Source organism: Lepisma saccharinum, chromosome 18 (assembly GCF_977018435.1).
Source record: "Lepisma saccharinum chromosome 18, izLepSacc3.1, whole genome shotgun sequence".
Taxonomy (NCBI): domain Eukaryota; kingdom Metazoa; phylum Arthropoda; class Insecta; order Zygentoma; family Lepismatidae; genus Lepisma; species Lepisma saccharinum.
Genome location: NC_139246.1, coordinates 57,525,933 through 57,547,592, shown reverse-complemented (window position 1 = coordinate 57,547,592; position 21,660 = coordinate 57,525,933). Strand labels below are relative to the sequence as shown.

Sequence of the window (21,660 nt, the reverse complement as noted above, 5' to 3'; positions counted from 1 at the left end):
CAATGCATTGTGCGAAAACTGTCAACTTTGCATTATAAGCAGAAAATTAAACCAGTTTGCCTTAGAAATACATTTTAAGAATAGCCCAAAATAGCATGCGTAATAGAAAATTAAGAAAACTTTCTGATGCATAAAAGTACTGACTAGTGCTGAATGAATCAATTACTGTAAATATTATTCTCTGATTCAAGTAATTTAACTGTAAACATTATCTTTTGTGTGTAAAATATAATTGTTAGTTGCGCTGATAAGTACAAATATTAACTTTATACGCCTTCATACACTCTAAATAACATAACTTTGATATATAAATTAGTAACAATTTGTTAAAAATTAAGTTAAACTGTAGAATTGTTTTCTTAAATAAATATAAAGTAGTAAAAATACTAAACAAATAATTCCTTATTTTCCTATTTAAAGGATGCCAAACAGTGTAAACCAGTTGTTAGTGGCTAAATAACATAAAATTTGAAGGCAGTAACAATATTTTTAAAAAATACTGTTTTTTACCTAACTTTGTGAATTAAATACTAGTACATTTTGTCAAATTATAAATAAAATATACCTATTTCTTTGGTATTTGTACTAAAGTGAAGAAAATGTTACTAAAACTTGGCTAGTACAGTAAATCTGAGAGTTTTAGCTTTATTTGTCCGTAACTGGATATAATTGTAACTTGTTAATCTCGCCAAACACAATCTTTGCCTCAATTTTGGAAGCTAGCTGAACTTTAGCGTTTCGTATTACATATAGTGAAGGCCTCTATAGTGGAAAAATACACCCAGTCTGTAAAAATTTGGAAATGTTGTCTCCTTCTCTGTCGAACCAGACCAAGAGTGTTCTCAAGTGTTTCAATATATTTCTTAACATAACTAACTTTTCAAGAAAAGAATACCTTGTGCCCAGATAGCTTAGTTGGTATAGCGTTAGGCTTTTAACCTATCTGTCCAGGGTTCGAGTCCCTGTCTGGGCGATTACAATTTTTAAATTTTGTCATCGGATCTTGTGCAGAATGGATATAAAATATGTTTACAGTCTAACAGATTATTATTTATCTTAAAATTTTGCAAATAAGCTTTTAAGTTTCTCAAATATCAGCATCTTTAGCTAACAGTACAGCATAACCAGTATTATTATGATAGAAAAGTTCTGGTGGTAGAACCTACACCTACTGTAATATCTCTGTGGTATTAACTTACATGCAGCCCATAACTTTTGGGACTGTTTCTCCTCCGTTACATTTCCTCGCCATTTACCCTTAGCGTCGCGATTAGCCTCAGAAGCAAAAAAGCGAAATCTTATATTTGTTCTTTTTATATCTCTGAAACCACCTATACTATAGAACTACATTTAATGAATTTTGCAGTCTTCCTGTTTGATCTGTTAAATAATCCAGTCAATAAAAATATACTTGCATAGAAAAATCTGTTTTTCAGATACTTTAATCGGGTAATCTGCTTTTGCGTACTTCCTCAGAAATATACACAATCATAGTTCTTTATAAATTTAGCACCTGATATAGAATAAGTCGAAGTCTAGTTAGAGTTGGCCTGTAAATGCTTCTGGTACAAATAGGTACTTGAAAAAGCAAATATTGGGTGTATAAAAAATAGCATTCTTGTGAAACAGTAAAAATCAACCTCATTTCCTCGTAATATTAACTGTAAATGCTTCTTGCAGATTAACAAAGCTCTGGCGTGTGGTCCTACGTCACCTATAATCCTTTGTAAGGTTCGTGTTGTCCTATAAATTGTCCATATACATACTAAGTCCCTAGTTACAGCCTAAGCTTTTAGTTTCAATCAGAGAATTTCAGTGTTCAGATAGTGATTGTAGCCTCATATAATAAACCAAATGGAAATAACCCAAGTGTTGATGCACCCAAAAAACCAGTAATACTTCAAAAATACCTTGAAAAAGGCTATAAGGCTAAGTTATCCTTCTAGCATAGAAAAAAGTTTAGCAAGTGGACCTATGGTCCATATAGTCAGTCGTCTGTGAACTTCGTCTTGTCCTGTGAATTGTCAATATATTGATAAATGGTTACATTTTTTTTTTTAAAAAAGGAACAATGTTGGTAAGCGTCCAGTTATGGACCCATCGGTAAAGGAATTTCAGTCTTTATAGACACACAATAATTTTCGTTACACTAAAAATTTGGCCTCGTATAAAGGTAAATAGTCGAAATGATAAACATTTCGTGTACTTTATCCAGTAAGCCTTAGCTAGAAATGCAATAACAACGTTACAGACATAAAAATTAAGCAAGCTTTGATATTCTAGTGGCACATAATAAATATAAAATATCCTTTAAAATACTCTGACAAATAGTTGTGGGTTATCTGAGATCAAAATTTTCAAGCCCTCTCTCCTGTATAAATAGGATCTAGAATTCACTAAGCCTCAAAATAATATTGGGTACATAAAATAAAAAGCAGATGAAGAGTGATGCTGATCGCATCATCTCCAAACAGCAAAAACAAAAGTATATGGATGGAGCCCTACCTGATATATTTAGAAAACTTTACCTAGTATAAAAGTAACAAAATACTCAGCAAACTCTAAAATAAACAAACTTTCCTACGTAGCAGGCGTAACCTGACCTAAATAAATACATATAGAAATACAGAACCAAAAATAGCATAGTGGAAATCAGTAAACCCTAATAATAATAATAATGTATTCTGTGGCTTACATTTTAGCTAAAAGTACTTTTCTTTAGTGTTTTTGAAAAGATTTAAATAAATACTAAACTCTAAGTTAAAAATTTGTAAATGTATATATAATACAAAACTAAATAAATAAAAATTAATACATATCCTGCAAAAAATCAGTAAAAAAGTTGAAAACATCTCTTTGTGCATCCAAATATAATAACAAATCCTTCCTGACTGGATTGAATTGTGTTATTTGAGTAATATTAAGCCTAAATTTGTAAAATACAAGGGTAAAACTTGACGAAACACACTTCATGTGTACAAAATTTAATTCAAAACACATCTAAATTGTGTTATTTGAGTAAACTAGAGAATAATCCTGTAAACTTGGAAAAAATATCTCTCTCTCTCTCTCTCTCTCTCTCTCTCTCTCTCTCTCTCTGTGTGTGTGTGTGTGTGTTTGTGTGTGTGTGTGTGTGTGAGTGCGTGTGTGTCCAAAATGTAATAAAAAAACACGTTCAAATCGTGTTATTTGAGTAAATATTAGGCTAAACTTGTGTAAATAAACAAATAAAAGTTGAGAACACACACTTTGTGTGTCGAAAATATAACTAAAAGTCTTTCCTGAACAGATTGAATTGTGTTATTTTGATAAAAATAAGGATAAGCTGGGAAAATGTTTGACATAAAGTCAAAGTTTGGTAAAAAAAATAACCTCAATAATATATTAAATAGCACTCAGTAACATAAATTTACTACCTAAATCAATAATCAAAGGGTCCTAGGTTCGATACCCCGTGATAAAAGCAAATAGTGAAAACTGTAGGCCCAGTCCCTGAAAGCTCTCCCTTCTTCATAGTACAAATAATAAACCCTTACGCTTCGTTCTCCTTGTTCAAATTAAAGTTCTCGCTCCAATCTAATTGGGTATCCAAAAATCCTTTTTTCTTGTGTTCTCGGTAACCTTGGCTTACTTTGACAGAAACATGTTCTAGCATGCAAGCGACGCACAGTTTCAAAAAATTTGACCCTTGCTGCGCATTCCCAGACATCCTTTGTTGTCTGGTTCAATCCCTCCCCTGCCCTACAGTATTGCATACCTTTCCCCTGTTCTTGCGTTATAGTTGACCTTGGAAAAACTAGTTCTGAAAATCTACCGACGCGTTCTCTGATTGGTCAATCGGGTTCTTTCTTTGTTCTGGCGTTCTGGCGACATTTGTTGTCAACTTCCCCAGACATTCTTTCTCGTCAACCCTCAGAGCGGATTTCACCGTCTCCTGTTTCAAGACACCGTCTTTCATAACATAATGAAATTATTACATACGTAGTATACACTATAGGCCTAATCATTTATTACCATTGCATATCGCGGGTTCGAATACCGGGACCGTCCCAAATCGCAATTGGACCTGTACCTACACTCATTACCACCTTTCATAGCGGTTCATAAACCATAAACTCTTATTTTCAATATTATAAACATTAATATTATCGATTCATACATTACATATTTTGCAGTAATGAATATAAAATCATATGCATAGCGTTTAGTACCTCTAATTACCTTTTATATACATATTTTTCATAAAATAAATAATTATATATTCATAAAAGTTATAAATAAGCAAATACATAAATGTAAAGTACTCTAAGTACAGGCTAATTAGTTCTAAGTACGTGCAAATTAATTAACACCCGTGCAAATAAGTTCTAAATACGTGCAAATAAATTGCGAATATTAAATAGCGACCGACGCTATCTCAGATACCAACTACTCACAGCTTGTTCCAAAATGATTATCGGGGTTTCATAGTCGTTTAATTCACCTCATTTGCGGGGTACAAGGACAAAGCTTATGTGGGAGTAAACAACAACTCTATAAGTTTACATATAGTGTACCTTATAAATGTTCTAGGTCAGCACCTTTTCGTCACACGGCACATATCCATCCGGTAGTCTAATTCTTCTCGACACACTTGGACGTCCAGAACTATTACCTTTGCAGACACATCCAGTTTGAAAGTTATTAAACCATCGTCAAATGTTGTTATCAGAGGCTGTCGAAAAGCTGGCTGAGCTAAAACAGCAGAACCAGACCTTGCAAACTCAATGACACAGTAGGACATCTGCACGTGAGACACCATCTTGTAATACAAATACGCCGCTGTGATTGATGTGAAACAAATGACAAGCGCTAAGGGTAGAAAACTTCCATAGCCGTTCTTATTGTAAAGTACCTTATATAAACACTCACCATTCTGCTGCAATATACTAACTACTTAAAACCCCCATAATCTTTTCGGGACACGCTGCATACATTTTCCGAATATAGTCAAAAAACGCAGAACTTGTGGGCTATGATTTGGTCTGCAATTTGGCACTAAAAATGATAAAAAAGGTGGGTAGTTTAGAACGGGACAGTTATGAGATCATCATAACTGATGCAAATTTAGATATGTAATGATAAAAGTTTATATCTGCTATCCGAGGGGAATGTATTGCAACGAGCAAAATTGGTCAACACATTTCAAAAGCTACAGAAAACCTATTTGACACTCACTCCCAATTCTATTGATATTTTCAGAACTCTGTGTACATAAATTACGCGTAAATTCTCGGCCGTTTTATGACGACACGTGAGCTACAATTTGATGATAACAATTTTGGAAGGTAGTGAGCGGTTTAGGATGAGCGTGTGCGAGAAACATAGAGATTGAGTGTGTGAGGAAGAGAGAAAGAGAGAGAGAGTGCGGGAGAAAGAGAGGGAGATAGAGAGAGTGAGTGTGTGAGAGAGAGGGGGGTGAGAGGATTGAAGATTATCAGTGTCAAGACCGTTGAAAATTTACATAGAGATGGTATTGGGACGAAATTTGACAGTGTCTCTTCTCATCTCGTGTGTGAAGCGATAAGTATCGTTCTCACTGTTGTCTCCATCTGGAAATGGCTAGTTCGTCCTCGTCTCTTTTTATAGACACACCCACCTCATCTCGTTCTAGAAGGTCAAATATCGGTTTCTCGCTTATTCTCTTTAACTATGAATTCGTAATTCTATTTGTTTTCAGCTAATCGCGACGATGAGGAATAGTGATGATTAGATGAAATTGATGAAGGGAAACTCAAAATCCGTAGGGAAATCACGAAAAATTCGTTTCCCTATTACTTACCTTGGCACTTACATCTGCAAACAAAGTCGATTGGTTACTCGAAGGAAATAAGTAAAAACGTTACAGGTTATTTTCTTTTCCTCTCAAAGTAACGTGTCATCTGTCGTTACTTACATTTAAAGTAACTCTTTCCATTACTTTGAAAGCGATGGAACTTTCTCCTACAATATTGAAAGATGAGAAATTACAACTGAACTGCAGCTGCGGTAGTCTAGTCATACACTCTGAAACAACCTGCAACTGAGTTGCCACCAAATATGGTGGTGACAGGACACTTCTTTTTCTGTTAATACGGAATTGGTGTTATTTAGCACCGTCCTTGGTATCTTGTTACACCAGTTGGCACTGTGCGAATTAAGCATTTTGCTTTGGGGGTGGATGACCAATCAGTGGCGTATTTGTAACTTCATTTCGGGAGACAGGTATTTTGGGTATGCAAATTTCTATGTTAGACGTTGCACTTTCATCTTCACTCCGTTGAATAAAAATCTATATAATATCAGTTTCGCAATGTGAATTGACAATGATAATGGATTTTGAAGAGATTCTAAACAGGACCAATATTGCATTTGTAGGACTAACCAATACTGATAGAAAGTTGGTTCGCAAAATTGATGATAACGGCTTTTTGACAAATTTTAGAAATCTGAAAATTAAGTTGTGTTTAAAACCACCTTTCTGCCTGCACCATACTAAAATTTTAGAAATCTGAAAATTAAGTTGTGTTTAAAACCAGCTTTCTGCCTGCACCATACTAAAATTTCATCACAATCGAATCACCCATTTTCGATTGATTGATTGATTGAGTTGGTGTTTTAAGTCCACTTTATGCACAGTAAGGCTAATCGAAACTGGACCTACAGTTTAAAGTGGTATCCGAACCACTATGTGCCTCCACCGGGAATCGAACGCGGGACCCTTTGATTATAAGGCGACGTCGCTACCACTGAGCCATCGGGGAAGACCCCATTTTTGATTTGTAGAATTTCAAAGAGAGCGATCGTTTGCACAACTAAAAAAAGCAACACTTTTTTTAGTTCTCACGATGGTAAAACATAGGAGGCATACTCGAAAAAAGATTTGGTTAGCATAGATTAACACAGAAGCTAAATTTTGACGTAACTCGTTTTTACATAGGTGTCCGAATTCGAGTATCTATAATTTTTAATCCGACAGTAGTTCTTTTTAACTACGAGAACCGTAACAATTGGGCTGTCGACGAATTGAAAGATGGTGCGACATTAGTAACGTGCGAATCGAATCGTTCTTACGTTCCCAGAACGAAACTGAATATCCGATGTTTCCCAGACGACACGGAGTACACACGACAATTAGATGTCTCCAAGCTCCTTGAGGCATTCAGAGGTCCTGTTAGCATTGCCGAGGCGTGGAGAATGAAGGCAGGTCCCCGAGTCTGAGCGAGGAAGTTCGCTCGGCACCTGTCGACTGCAGCAGGGAGGGACGGAGGAAATTTTCCACTTCGGCGCGACGTGCTTGCTAGCCAGCGTGTGTCGTCTGCAGGACCAGTACTCCAAATCATGGTTGGTGATGAATAGCATATGCTGAAAGAGTGTAGTGTGCCTAGCGATGGTGAAAGTGAAGAAGATTCCGTGAAAGTTTAGCGTGATCACCGCTGCCAGTGAAAGTAGTGAAGAGCTTTCGGACGTACTTAGAGGTAAGTGATAACATGTTTAAAGATATTACCAACAGTGTCAAGCCTAGGAATTGCGTAAGGTGTGACACTCGGGGAGAATTTACACCGAAGAGACACGCGACATGCGACACGTGTCGCTTGGAAGCGAACCCTCTGTAATCAGTGCAACCTTTCGTACCGAAGAGACACGGCAAGCATGTCGCTTACGTGTCTCTCGGACTGGGCCATTTTCTCAATACCGTGCAGCGTGTCACCTTAGTTTGTTGTTCGCGTATGCGCAGCGAATTCTTCGATCCAACAAGCTATTTTGGACTCTAGAAGAGAGCCCAACCGGCATCATGTTTCAACCTCTAATTTGTTGATAAAGTCGTTTTAACAATGTTTTAAGATTTAAACGCAACGTTCTATTCGCTTTATCAAGTTTTTTGATGCAGTATCTGCTGTAATTTGCCTTCAACGTCGTGTAAAGAGGTCGTATTTTGGCCATATACTACGTGACCACTTCTATTTGAAAAAGCCAGCATATGGAGGCACTTTAGTTCAAAATAGATCAGTCGTGCAATGTTTCTCAACCACCGGTCCGCGACCCGATACCGTGCCCTCGTATCAAATATACTGAACTGCGAATGGTTCTGCTGAAAGTGGTTGGCAACTATCATAATCCCAATATCATATTTGAGTCATGAGTTTTCTTTTCTTTAGTCCATTTTATGCACATTATTCTTATCAGGATTCGACCAACAGTTTAAAGTGCGAACCGCGCCACTATGTGCCTCCACCGGTTATCGAACCCGGGATTACTTAATCACATGGAGACGACGTTACCACTTCGTCATCCACATTCTTATATTTGTCAACAATCCTACACGTAATAAAACTATTATTACTCTTTATGATTATGCCAGAATTTATTTATCAATATTTAATTTCATAGGTACATGTTAATTGATGCATAAAATCTTAAATACTGGAAAGGTATTTACGAGGAAAATTCTTGGGCTAAGGGCATTGACTTAAAAAAATACCGGAACATGGTTTCACGAAGGTTGAGAACCATTTCTCTAGTGTTTAGGTATTCGCTTTATCGAAGCTGGCAAGTCTAGACTATACAGTTTGAGGTCAGTGTATATTATTTCTCAGTTTTCTCATGCACAGCATACCTCTCCCGATTTTCAATAACTTGCTCAAATTTTACAACGCCATTTACATGTAACAATGTATCTTGTAATGTTTTCTTTCGGGTGACTAATAAACTGATTAATGTAATTATATCGCTACCGTCACGCGAACTGAGCAAAGTAACAAGTGTAGCTTGTCGCAGGTCGCGTGCAGCGTGTCTCTTTGGCGTGACTCTCGTGTCGCGTGTATCTTCGGTGTGAATTCTCCCTTAAGGAGACGAAGATTTCTGGCCTTGTAATCAAGGGGTCCCGGGTTCGATACCCGGTGGTTCGGATCCCACTTTAAACTGCAGGTCCAACCCCGATTAGCCTCATTGTGCATAAAGTGGACTTAAAATACTAAGTCAACCAATCAACACAGACAGCGTGAGACGAGGATTTCAGTAGTAACCGGTATATTGTTTGTAACACTTTTTCACACACCTGACTTTTCTTTGTTTTCACTTTTTTTTAAAGAAAAAGGAAATATGGGTCCAAGGATGAGGTGGTTGTAGTTCCCAACATTTTCAGAATACACGATAAACTATATACACTCATAGGGGTGCGCACGGTGCAGTTGCCCCTCCTAATACTCTCACTTAGAAATTTAGTGTAGAATAATCTTATTGTTGTTATTAAACAATATAGTTCTCTTTAAAAAATAAAGTATTTTCAAGCCGACGAAGTTCCAAGCAACTATGGCGGGTTTATTTTCTATGTAATTGGACTCTCACTTCGTTCCACGGAGAAGCAATTCTTCTAATAGAGTAATTTTCGGTGGATCCGGGCACACACTATATAAGCCCTGTTTAGTACCCATCAATACAATGAAACAGTGAGATGGAATGAGTTTTTTCCTCCGACTGAACTTTCATCAAGGCTTTTGCGCTCCTTAATCAGAGGGTCTGGGACGCCTATGTATACACTATTGTACATCAAGTCCCAATTAGCCTATCTGAGCATAAAGTGAACTTAAAATAAACTTTGTCTTGGTGGCCTATTTGGAAGCAAACCCATGATGACATGGATGATGATTTAAAGTTGAAGACACCTAATTAGTCATTCAAGGCAGTGCTTATGCTTTCTTCAGTTTTATGAGGAGTGAATCATTCTACAAAAAATCTGAGAAATAAATATGACCTATTCGTAGCTGCGTTCGTGGTGTAGATAGTGCATAGTGTAGCTAAAGCAGGAGTGTAAGCTTCGAATCATTTGTAAATATTTATTTCGCTTGTTATGCTGATCTTGCCACCATTAACCCAAAGAGGAAGAAAAACGACATTAAATATAATTATCAATTAAATTATAATCAAATGTATTTACTCTCCTCTCTCTTTCCAAAATGGGGGTCTTGGTTCTGAATCCTGACGAAGTGAGTATATTTCTCCTTAGTCGCTGTTTATCCATTTGCGGAAATATGTGACGAGAACAGAAAAATGCTGGAATGTTACTGTAGGCAGATGCCACGAGCTTCGCAATAGCCTAATACTTGCATGTATTGTTGTTAATTAAAATCGCTTTTCTGTCTCAGTAGGTTAATCGCACAGGAGGGAATGAATAAGAATTAAGGCGGAACAGGTGAATGAACTAACCCATGTTTTGTCTGGACTCGAATCCGCAGCGGTATTGTGCCAACGTCACATAACGTGCCGGCTACTTCATTTATATGAGAATCGCGTAACTCTGATTAGTTTAATCTCGGGAAGAAGGGCGCCTGCAGAGTATGCCAGGAGAGGGGGGCACCTGCCCCCTGAGATATCTGAAAATACTTCATACAATTCAAATTTTGAAATTGTAGCGTGAAAAGAGGTGCCGCGAAAGACAGCAGATCAAGTAAGAACCTATGCATATTATCCTACTGCTGAGGATATTTTATGAGAATTCTCTTAACTCGGGGAAAGCTTCACACCACGTTTCCCCCCACTTAAAAGCACTTCTTGGAAAAAAAAGCCTCTAGGCGGCTTTACTCATGGAGTTTCCGATTAGCCTCATTGCATAAAGTGAGCATTCTTAAAAACCCAATACTTTCCTCATAATTTTATTGAGAGCAAAAATCGGAACCTTTGTTTCTATCAGCGCCAAATTCACACACGCTTACTGATTTCAAAACACGTGTGTATGTGTCAGCATTCTCCTTGGTCTTGAGGTTCATATATCTTGAATTCTTTGGTATCATTTGATACATTTCTCTTCTTGAGAAACAGATGAATTATACTAATTTTTATAACTAACTAACTCCCTACCCATCTTAAACTCGAAGGTTTATGGTTGCAGCAACACAAGCCTACCATCTGTTCGTATCCTGGGCAATATCAATCCAATCCTTCCCATCCTTACCGATTTTCTTTAGGTCCATCTCAACGTTATCCCTCCATCTTCGTCTTGGCCTTCCTACCATCAGGTTGCCCAACAAGATTTTTATGTTTTTATAACATGTTTGCTGTGCCGAGGGTCTTCGTGGGATACATAACCTCTATTTGTCTCTGCTTTCCTAAAAAAAAGAATATCGATTTCAGTAAACAATGTGAAAACATAGGACTGATTGTTAACCTCCTAACGAAATTCTTGAACATGCCCTTCACTCAAAATTTCCTGAATTTAAGGCAGGAATATAATTCTTACCAAGTTTTGCCTTGATAAACAGCTCTTTTAATACTAGAATACTGGAATACTGAGTGAAAGCAGTGCTGTAGTCCCGAAATTTTACAGTGTATAGGCCTACGCTAAATTTCGTGAAACTTTAGATAGGGACCTTGTTTCCATTAATTTGGGATTATGTTTCCATAAAATACGTATATGCCCGAAATCATTTAAATTCTAGAAAACATGTCATTGGTAGTAGAATAGTGACCATGATGGTAAAGGGCACCCGGAGGATGTTTTCTCAGGGGGGGGGGGGGCAGAGCAAGATTTCATATCTTACCCTTCAGTCATAGAAACTTTTATTATTATTGTTGTTATTATTATTTTTACTAAACTTTGCAAATCATAAAATTCCAATTGAATTGAAAGTATCCCGACTTTGGGAAATTAATTCCCGACTTTTCTTCATCCCGAACAGCCGAGAAATTACAAGGGATCTTAATTAAAAGAGTTTAATTCTTGATATTTTCTGCACTTTGAATGCCAAAAAATTCTTCAAATGTACAGTTTTTATTCCAGAAGAGCAAAAACAATCACTTCAAAGGGAAATAATCAATACAATTCGAGATTTTCACCGTATCGGGAAATTTTGAAAATAATGATTCTAAGGACTCTTGTTAAAACATTCTCTCCTTATATTGTTGAACATGGCAGTTAATTGATGTAACTGACAGCCTGTAAATCACAGAAAACAATATTATTAGTAGTAAAATATGGCTACAATTTCATCATTGGAATTAAGTGAACAATTCCCAGATATCTTAAGGCCCCCCAACTGCGGGTGCCCTTGATGATAATGCTGATTATATACTCATACTTGACATAAAATAAGTTAAGGGAAGGTATTCTTAAAAAAATGAAACACGTATATGACCGCATTTAAACATACAAGCTACTGTAAAAACACTAAGTTGCTGACCAAGGCCGATTTATTAAGAAATATAAACACTTAACAAGTAACGTTTCAATCCTGTATCAAGGTCTTCCTCAGACGAAGACCTAAACTTTTCTTTTATATGGAAACAAGGTTTAATTATATTACTATTGGACATTTTCCAAAGCTACTGTAATCGAAAGTAGAAGCTATACGCTATTGAGTAAGTTTAACCAAAGGATTTACGGCGTAGACCGCCGTATAGACTACCCTCGACTACAGACCTAAGTAGAAGGAACCCTTTCCTTCATACTCCACCAATCTTTGGTCGTGACGCCCGCTGCGAGTCTGTAGGTTATTGTAAAGACTTGCCGAACGTGTTACTATAGGGCTTTATATGGCTTCCTGATACCCTATCACCCATTCTACCATTCAACTCCACGCGTTCATTTACCCATTCAACTTCTCTCTTTATTATCAAAACTTGCCATAGGTACGTAAATATTATGTGTCGTAATACTGACACTCTATTGTGACAACTTGCTTCTTGTAATATGTACTACATCTTGTTTCGACGCCTCCTCCTCTGAGTTGTTTTACCCAGAATGCATCCAATCGTAATTACTTGGCCGAATATAATGTTTGGGATAATTAATGGAACAGGTAAGTGTTTCCCTAGAACTTTGGGCCTTGTATCACTAGCTACAGCTGTCAGGGAATACTGGTCAGGTAAGGACAAGTTTGGGGAGAAGCTATGATTCAATGGTCATAACACTAAACATATTGAGATTTTAGCCAACCTCCGTGCCGGAGTCGTTAGCACAGTGCACTACGACACCTGGTGTCACGGGTTCTAATCCCGGTGAATTAATTTTATTATACCGTTTGGAATAAGAGATAGGTTGGAAGTTAACAAAGAGAAAACTAAATATATGCTTACAGGCCGAAATCAAGTGTTAGGTAATAATCAAAATCTAATTATTGATAACAACTCGTTTGAACCAGTTTCCAAATTCAAATACTTAGGAGTAATATTAACAAATGAAAAGTATATTAAAGAGGAAATAAAAAGTAGGCTTAATTCAGGAAATGCATGTTACTTCTCTCTTCATAAACTTTTGTCTTCTCGTTTAATATCTAAGAAACTAAAAGTTAAAATACACAAAACAGTATTTTGCCTGTAGTATTATATGGGTGTGAAACTTGGTCCCTTACATTGAGAGAGGAACACAAATTGAGAGTATTTGAAAATAAGATGCTTAGGAAAATATTTGGACCTAAAAGTGATGAGGAGACAGGTGAGTGGAGAAGGTTACATAATTTAGAACTACATAATTTGTATTCATGTCCAGATATTATTAGAATGATTAAATCAAGAAGACTTAGGTGGGCAGGCCATGTGGCACGAATGGGAGAGGAAAGAGGAGTTTACAGGATTCTTGTAGGGAAACCTGATGGTAAGAGACCTGTAGGAAGGCCAAGACGAAGATGGAGGGACAACGTTGAGATGGACCTAAGGGAAATCGGTAGGGATGGAAAAGAGTATATAGAACTTGCTCAAGATAGGGACAAATGGAAGGCCTGTATTGTTGCAGCCATGAACCTTTGGTTTTAAGAAGGCTACAGAGTTAGTTAGTTATACCGTTTGGAATTCCAACTGGCGGCTGGGAAGCAACGAATCAGGGATCAGCTTTTACTACAGCTTTTACTTCGCAACTGAGGTTGTTGACACTTAACGAGGCACAATCCCCCGAAGATTGGTGGACAGCTATGTAGAAAAAGTAGGTGTCAGTCACCAGTTGGACTTGCGATCAGTATAATTCTCCACATCCTCCTCCCCTCCATTCACAGTCATCCTCATCTTAACCAAAAGTGGCTGAAATGGAAGAAAATGAACCAAATCAATCAATGCTATTGCGATTTTACCAAAGCTCATATTTTTCAGTCGATGTTAACCAAATTTGAGAATAATATTCATAATAGAACTACAATTAAGTACTTACAGTCATTTTTCGAAAATAATTTTCATAACATTATTTTTTTTCATGTCCATTACGATCGACATTGGGTCTTGGTCGTATAAAAAAGAGTCCGGTTGAAACATTGGTGGGTTTGTCAATAATAAGCTTTTAAATAATGGAAGTTGAATATTTATGTTATATTTTTCATTTTTACATTAATTATTAATACATGAGTCCTCTTGCTAAACGTTAAAAATTTGTACGAACAAATATGAAGAGAAAAATATTAATAATACCTGATCAAAAGTATAACAAACTGAGTATATTGTCTTTACATGGCCTGTGATTTTTAATTGTTATTTGATTACAATAAATGCTGAAACCAATAAATATGAAATATGCTCAACCAGATCTTATTACTTACAAACCAGTGCAAACTCTATGAATGAGTTTCTGCAAAACAATTACTTTGTACAGTTAAACAAAGATACACATCACATTTCTTACACCGGACTTTAGTTTTCTTTGAGCAACCTTTGTTCTTGCATCTGACAGAGTTCTTTATATCCATCATTTCTGGAAGTGTGTGTCTTAATTCTGTAATAGCTGATCATTCTGTCTATCAAATCAATGCCCCCCATGTTTATGTTGTATTCTCTGACAACTGCTGGTCTTTGAACTTCAATATATTTTCCATCTTTCTTTGACCAACGTTTACATTTATCTTGTGGTTCCACCCCAAGCTTTGAAGAACACATCAGAACAGGTTTTTTATCGTACCATTTTACAATACATGTATGATCATCCTGGCGTACTGACATGTCAGATGAACCCCTTTCCATCTTTCCCATTATTTTGTCATCTGTCAGATGAACAGCTGCTGGAACTTTGGATTTCATGATTGTCCCTGTACCAGCAATTCCTCTGTTCCTTAGCTCATCCAACAATGTAACTGACGTAAATTACCTGTCAAAAAAAATATGTTCCTTGGCCCAAAGTCTCTGCTAACCTTAGCACTGCTGCACCACCAACACCAAGACCTTTAGCACTTTCAGCTGTGAGGAATGTATTTTTACCCTGATAAACCTCAAAATGTAATACCAAACCACTTGGTGCAGCTAACACAAAATGATTCAATCCTTCTGGATTAGGTTTACCCCTTACAAATTGTTTTACTGTACACACACCTGTAAACGGTATCATCTGTTCATCCACCGCAAGAGTTTTGCTGCGTGGTAGAGTAAGGCAACCATTTCTTACTCTTTCCAAAGTTTATCCTTTTGTCTTTGCTCATTTGTACTTGAGCATCGTCAAATTGTTTCTTATTTGAAAAAACCTGTTCCTTGTTATTGCATTTGCAATAGCAGGAACGCGTGTTGTCTTTGCCCAGTACAACCCAGTGATCCGCTGATTGGTTATTAGGATTGTCGTCATTTTCACTTGAACTGCAGTCATCTGGTATGGCATTTTGTTGTCTAATTTCAGGTTCCTTATCACTTTCTTCCTCCTCTTAATCACTCATGTCAACTTCTGACACATCGCCATTCAAGAGAGCCTCCAGAATAATATCGGCATCTTTCTCTGCATCTAAATGTCGCCGGTGACCAAAAATGTCTGCAAAAATGTTATAATTTTATTTATTAATATTAATACATAACAGCATTTATTTGATTTGTATTATATTTCTTAATTTTTTAAAATTTTGAAACATAATTGTGCCGGTATTAAAAAATAAAGTACTACTGTATCAATAGAACAGCAAAAACACAGTTGTAGTAAAAGTAGCTGACGGAGACCCACCGTCCATTACAATAGACACGAGCAAAAACGTGCCTAAGGCTTCAAAAGTACACACGAAAATGTTAAATCAGTGAATTATTTCTGCTATTTAATGCTTTAAAATAACGCATAAGGTGAGCAAACAAAAACATACTTTGGCAAAATAAGTAAAAATTTAACTGAAACTTCATAATTACCTTGAACGGACCTCTTCTTATCGGCAGCCATTTCCAAACAACAAAGGACAAGCTTCAGGAGCACGTAGTTGCCACACAGGTCCATAGATGGCAGCACAAGACGGTCCAGTGTAATGGACAAGATAATCCAATAACTTAGACTTACGAATAACATTTTAGCATGCAAAACACAAATGTCCAACAAAATGGACATGGGGTTTCAGGAGGATAAGCATTTTATCTTCTTATAAACAGAACCCAAAATGTACCAAACAACAAAATTATACTTAATTCGTTGACTCCATTAACACATTACAGTGCATAAACTGCTGATGATGCACTTTGGTGCATCAAAATACACAGAAAAATGCATCAAAGCAAACTTTTATCAACCGCTGTTCCATGTGAAAAGCGGAAAGCTCGTTTGATGCATTGAAAGTTCATCATTGAACACCACCGTTTCAAAGAAACCAGAATTCCATCCAACTTTATTCGATGCAGCCGTGTAAGAGGTGGCTTATCGGAAGGCACACTAATGTCAATCTCTCTTCCAGGTAGAACAACTTCTACTGAATTTTGCACTCTAACGGAGCTCTGGCGTTTGGACTTACAACCAGTATAATCAATCCCCTGAGGGGCTTGTGTCCTATTTATGTGTGTTTGTGATTATCTTTTCATTATCTTATCCTCAATCGTTATCATCTCCGTGATTAGCCAAAAGTGGGAGAAAATAATTTAGACTCCCTAATATAGTGGTATGAATTATGTAACCTTGAAAGTGAACCCTCAACGATGACTTACTTTAAGAAATACACATTACACATAAAATATTTAATAGAAAATAATTGTGTTCAAAGAGTTGCGGAACGAAAGGACCTGGGCGTCATCAATGATGTGAATCTGTTCTTTTGTTAGCACATCTCTGCAGTCAGTAATGATTCCATGCTTATACTGGGTCTCTACTCTGTCATTTTACTGAGAAAAACAATCTGTCTGCTCTCAGCGCTTTTTACAAATCTTTCGTTTCAACTAAAATTGAATACTGTTTCCGATCTGGTCTACGACATGCCATTCAGATTTAGATAGACTAAATTTCGTTTTAAATTTCTTCCTGGCCATTGTTCAAAAGCCCATCCTTCTCAAAATGTAAAATATCCATACTCCTCACGAGAGACATAAATTGGCATGAGAGCATATATTTTTGCATAAAATAGCCAACAGGAACATCAGAAGTGACTGCCTTCTCCAGGAAATTCACTTTCGAGTTCCGTGTCGCGCAACAAGAAGCATTCAACTTTTCGCTTCTCAGAAGCCAAGCGTTCCCTGTTCCACAGAGTACCCAGTTAGTACGATAATTTAGCAAAACAAATTGACTTTTTGGAAAATCAGGCACGTTGTAGAAGGTTCACCCAGCCTCAATCAATAGGTCACCTGGTGGTGGTAAAGGTTACCGGAGCGTGGTGCTGACCACATCACATCCAAAGTAGCAGAGATCGAGAATGTGTGTGGGGCACTACCCCCACATACCCTAAATGTGACTTCATTGCACGGTGGCCCGACCCTGTGGCCGAGTGGTTAGCATATCGCGCTGCGACGCCAAGGGTCCCGGGTTCGAATCCCGGTCGGGCTTGGTTGTTTGTGAATGTCCATTCATCAATTTCATCATTTCATCACTCATCCCCATCTTCGCAAATTAGCCAAGAGGCACAAAACGCGAAGTAAAATAAACTAAATCAAATCAAATCAAATCAAATTCATTGCACGGTGCTATGTAGAAGGTTGTGTAAAAATGTGCAAGTCACATTATCGCATGTAATTATAGTTTATGCTGTTATTTCGTTGTAATTATTTTCTGGTGTTAGTGCATTCCAATCTAAAGTTGCTGATGCTGTGTTTCGAATTCCTTGTTAAATAAATAAATAAAAAGTTTGGCCATACAACAAGTACATTCCAGTCGGAAGTTCTGAAACTTAGGAAAATTCTCAGGCCTACTGCATATGCAGGGTGAGTCAAGTCAGGTTACATAGGAAGTTTTCCTTGTCTCGTTAATAATTGTCCGTGAAAGGTTGAATCTCCAGTTTCCTGGTGCATGGATCGGTTGGCGTTGAGTGGCCACCGCGGTGTCCAGACCAATGGATTTCTTCCTTTGGGGTCATTTAAAGGCGCTCGTCTACTCAGTTAAGATTCAGAGCATCCAGCATCTGAAGGAACGCATTGTGCAATGTACAGACATAATTACGCCGGAAGTTCTGCAAAAGGTTCTGCAGAACTGGTAAAGTCTCTTGCACAAATGCATTGATGTTCAAGGTGCACACATTGAAGATAAACTATAAATGGCTACGTAACTTGATTTTTGACTCACCCTATACATGTGTTAACGAGTGGAAGTATGTTTGGTAGCAAGTACTTACATTGTAGTTCACTATTAACTAAGTTTAGCACACACACACTGTGATATACCTATTAGTTCACTACACACTATTCCAGGCTCCTTACGCCTCATTGCTGACTTCAATGTTCCTATTAAAAAAGCGATCAACAATTTATTTATTTTGTAAAATACTCACCAATATTTATCGTTTCATATTAAGGTCTTGTACTGTATTCAGCAATATATGGCAATACTATGCCATTTCATCGCTATATGGATGAAGTTCTTCAAGTTAGTAAGTTCTCCATCATTTGCATAATGTTATCTCCTTATTGATAGTTTCAGTTATGTCATTTTCACATTCAGGACAAGCTACAGTATTTGTAATAGCCTCAAGCAGTAACAGTACTAATATCTTGAACACATACAGTCATAATGAAATGTTCGTGACCTGTTTGTGATCAAAGCCAGTCGCACCTGATATTTTCCCTGGGAGGAACTCCGGTTTTAGAAGACTCTGAGTATAATATTAGCCCCGTCTAGTTCGCTGCACTTTTTGACACCAGGTGTAGTGCAGGTGTATCTCGGTGTCAGGAAATGACTTTCAAGAAAGTAGACGAGTAGCAGTGTTCAAGTTCAGAAGATTCAACAAATGCCTGTGTGCTGCTATAAATGTTCATTCGATTACTTAGCACACACCACATGATCATACACCACGCATTACACCGCTCCAGAACGTAGCGGAAACGGTGCAGACACCAAATACGTTACCTGACACCAAATCAACGAAGTAGACGAGTCGGTATTGCACATTGTAACCAACAAGACGCGCGAGTGCAGAGTCAAAGAGTGCAGCCAACTAGATGGGGCTATTGATTTGAGACAGGGTCGTGTCCATAAATTCATTCTGGAGGGTTAAAGAAGCAAGTTTTCTTATCCTTTTCTAGCGATGTCCTTTAGCACCATAAAACCACATAAAGTCAGTGTCGGCGATCACGGGGGTGTTGGCGCAACCACAGGGGGAGGGGGGCAAGGGGGCCATTGCTACCCCAACCTTGGACGAAAATGAGTTCTAGGGAGGGCAAACATTGACGGGCAAGTGTACATGCAGGGGGCAATTACCGCCCACAACTTCAAATCTTATGCAAATAAAAACACTATTCGTAAAATTTTGTTCCTCGCATCGCTTGCAATGCCTTCTTTTCTTGGTCCTATCAAGTTTAGAACCGTAGTTAGGAGGCGGTGGGAGTCGGCCCTGGGCGCCGAACGATGTAAATGAAAATAAGTTGTAAAATTGATTGATTGATTTGTGGTTTTAAGTCCACTTCACACACAGAAAGGCTAATCGGGACTGGACCTACAGTTTAAAGTGGGATCCGAATCACTGTGCCATGTGCCTCCACCGTGTATCGAAACTATGACCCCTTGATCACAAAGCGACGATTTTACCACTTTGCCACTACACCATCGGGGAGGCACAAAAGTTGTAAAGTCACGTGAAATTATTTGCGCCCTATTAAATCAATATTGATTTCAACCTGGGAAAAAATTGGATCCAAAAATTGTCTTGCTCGCTTCGCTCACACTATACCATTGTCCTCTGTAATTCATTGTAAATTCCTAGGCAGGGAAATAAGACTTGTCTTAATTGATTTTTGTCTTAAATGCATGAGCAATTGTTTTGAGGAAAGGGAGCGTGCACATTTGAGAGACAATTTATGTAATTCTTGCTGTTTGGTTTATTGTGAGATGGATGCATTGGTTGTGTAATGTATTTAAATAATATATGTTGTATATAATAAGTATTAAAGAAACTTTGAATACGCACACAATTTAGTGTCCACGTCGCTCCATGTTGCATATGTGCGAGACATATATCGTGCATGAAAGTTATACATGTTAATGTAAAAAATAATTATATTTGGAATGCATTTATCGAGCATTTTCTGCCTTTCAAAAATAGTTTGTGTGCTTGTTTTCCATTACACCGCTCTGCAATTTGAAATATTTTTTTTGATGTTTTGGTTTCGAATGTCGTTTCCCCCTAATTTTGGGGCGCTGATTCCAAATATGTAAGCAGTTTTCTTCTATCACGTCCAGATTGTTGAAAAAAATGAAAACAAAATTTTCATATTGAACCATTACCGACATATATTTATACCTTTCTACAAGATCATTGCCATGCTTAAAAACGTGGTGTATATTATAATTATGTAATTGCAAACACAGTGTATGTACAGTTCACAAGAACTACCAACAAGTGATATTATTTACAGTGACCTCACTTATTTTACAGGCAGGAATTTTCGTCTTTTTGAACTCCTTCCATATACATGAGAAGTATTTTCTCTTTTCAGGGACCAACAGTAGTCTGCCATCATGTTCACAATCCAACCACCATGGTATCTTCTTTTCATGTCTTTCAAATCCTGATGGAAACGTTCACCCTGTTCCTCGCTGTAAAATCCAAAACAGGTATCTGGAAAATAGTCAATGTGAGCATGATGTAGGAAGTGTAACTTCAAACTCATGTTACAACCTAGTTTTCTCAAATTTTCCAACATGGTTTCACAATGGTTTTGTAAGCTGGACTCTTTCTGTTTCCTAGGAAGTTTTTTACATCTTTGTAGCTCTCCCAGGCTTGCTTTTCCGTTTGGCTCATTGTATCCTCAAAATTGGGGTCACATTAATTTCCTGATCTGAGGTCCAGTAAAAAGCACCTGCTTATCTAGGGTCATTCTCTGATAAACACAACATATGTACCTAAAACACTCACTGCCCTTACCTAGGGCACGTACAAATTGGCTCATGATACCCAATTTAATGTGTAGAGGAGGGAGAAGAACTTTTGTGGGTTCCACAATGGGCACATGCACAACATTCTTTGTTCCGGGTATCAAGGGTCCTCTGGTTGGCCACTGCCGCCTTTGCCAGTGATTTTGTCTGTCTCGACTATCCCACTCGCACAGGAAACAGGGCATTTTTGTGTATCCCATTTGTAGTCCCAGTAAAAGGTTGATAACTTTGAAGTCACCACATACAACCCACCCATACTCGGAGTACTTCACACACTGCAATAGAAACTGCAAACTTTCATATGATTATTTTAAAGTAATAGAATAAGCAACTGGTACAGATCCGCGAACATTGTCATTGTGGAGTAACGCACCTTGCAGCCTGGTTACAGAAGAATCTATGAAAAGCCTTCATTCAGAAGTTACATC

The 21,660-nt window shown here is 37.5% G+C and overlaps 1 protein-coding gene across 1 annotated transcript in view; it reads left to right on the top strand.

The window, feature by feature from the left end:
• Positions 1–7,226: 7,226 nt before the first annotated feature.
• Positions 7,227–21,660, top strand: part of LOC146002120 (high-affinity choline transporter 1-like) — a 112,490-nt gene continuing 98,056 nt past the window's right edge. Inside the window, exon 1 of the mRNA XM_083139838.1 lies at positions 7,227–7,496. The gene's annotated coding sequence lies outside the window, so the exon portion shown is untranslated. The remainder of the gene's footprint in view (positions 7,497–21,660) is intronic.